Genomic DNA, 1,895 nt, shown 5'->3' with positions numbered 1-1,895 from the left:
GCCGTCATCGCAATAAAGGTTCACTTTTCTGTTAATCATTACAATTCCTCGTCATCATCTGCTTTTGGGTCCTGTTTCCACACACATCGGCGCACCCCGCCGTGACAGATACAGAGTTATTTAAGATATGAGGAACAGCAGGTGAGTGGTGCTTTCTTTATCAAACCACACCTAGAGCAGAAATGTCACAGACAACATGATGAGAGTTAATTTAAAAGAATAAATAGAATCAGATGTACATACAAATATATGCAACTATTTGAAATATAGCACATTTATAGTTGATAAAAAATAATTTGGATTACAAAAACTATAAAACACATTTGATCTGTATACACAAAACTTGGACTTAATTTTAATACTTTGGTTACATAATTAAAGAATCAGATCCTTCTTGAAACATGACATCATCCATATGTTTGCTTGTTTACCTTAGCTTCAAAATTCCCACACAGCAAAGTGGTTCTGGCCTTGATCTGCCTTAGAACCATCATACGCTCCATAAAGAATCTGCAAATGAGTCGAGGTCACAGATGGCAGGGTAGAGCTGTTTACGACTGAATTGGGTATTGGGAAACCAAACATGAGAATAGGGACAAAAAGCAATTTAAGTGAATGTGACATAGTAGTGAGTGCTAGATGGGCTGGTCTGATCATTTCAGAAAGTGATGATTCAAATCAATTAAATTCCAATTTATTTATATAGCAAAAAGTGTTGTTAATTATTTTTAATCATATTCAGGTTACCACAAATTGTTTTTTCATTTAGTTGAACTTGAAATGTTTGTCAGTAGGTAAACAATTAAAATTGTACAGTCAGAAATATCAAGTTATTCTTAATACTGCAGACTTGCAATGTGTAAGTTGTCCTAACAGTCATCTTAAGTAAGCTTTACTTAGTTTTTTTGAGGCAACGAGTTTCCTCAATTTTTTTGAGTTCTGGGAACTAACAAGGCTGTACAGTGTACTCAAAATGAGTAAGTTGCCCTAACTTGGTCATCTTACGTAAACTTGATCCAATTTTCTTGAGTTCTGGGAACAAATGAGCTTGTACAGAGTACTCAAAATAAATAAGTTGTCCTAATTTAGTCATTTTTAGCTAAGCTTTACTCAATTTTTTTGAGGCAACGAGTTTCCTCAATTTTTTTGAGTTCTGGGAACTAATTAGATTTTACAGTGTAGGTTAGTAGAGTCCATGTGAGTAAATTGGTGGCACAGCTGTGGATGCATATAAGGCAAAACACAGAGCCTGTTTCTGTGACATGGGAACATCAAGAGATGTCAACCAAAACACCAGGAAAAGAACTGTGGAGCTCCATAAGTGTGGCTCAATTATGAATACAATTTGGTGCCATTTGCAATTAAGAAATACAGATAGTTTCTCTCTTTACTCTTAAAGTTAACAAATATGTTTTTTATATTTATCAATCTAAAAAAAATAAACATTTAGTCTGATTTGATGTTACAATTAAAAAAGTGTTTTTATCTGAAGAGTTTGTAAATATCTGGTTTCAACTGTATATTTGATGATTGTCAGCACAAAGAGGGAGAGAGAGGAACAGAGAGGGAGAGAGAGGGAATGAGGACAGAACAGAGATGAACAAGAGCAGGTGAGACACACATGTTAGTCAAATGGTTGTTTACCAAAAGTATCACCGAACATGTATCTCGTACCTAGTGTTTCTTTTTAGGTTTGTTATTTTTCAAATTCTATATTTATTAAGTTATGCAGGCTTGTTTGCACAACAAGGCTAAATAATTATATAAACTTTTCTCAATCTAAATATTGGACTTTGGTAGAATTAAAAAATAAGTGTAGTGCAGGTCTATGATGATTTTTAGTGCTACTATCATCTAGTTCTGATTCTGGTTCTGTCTTGGTTAAGTCCTCAGTA

This window comes from Haplochromis burtoni, unplaced genomic scaffold (genome assembly GCF_018398535.1).
Source record: "Haplochromis burtoni strain Fernald_Lab_line unplaced genomic scaffold, NCSU_Asbu1 Contig_557, whole genome shotgun sequence".
NCBI classification, from domain to species: domain Eukaryota; kingdom Metazoa; phylum Chordata; class Actinopteri; order Cichliformes; family Cichlidae; genus Haplochromis; species Haplochromis burtoni.
The sequence above is the reverse complement of the archived record's forward strand: the minus strand, read 5'-3'. Positions refer to the sequence as shown.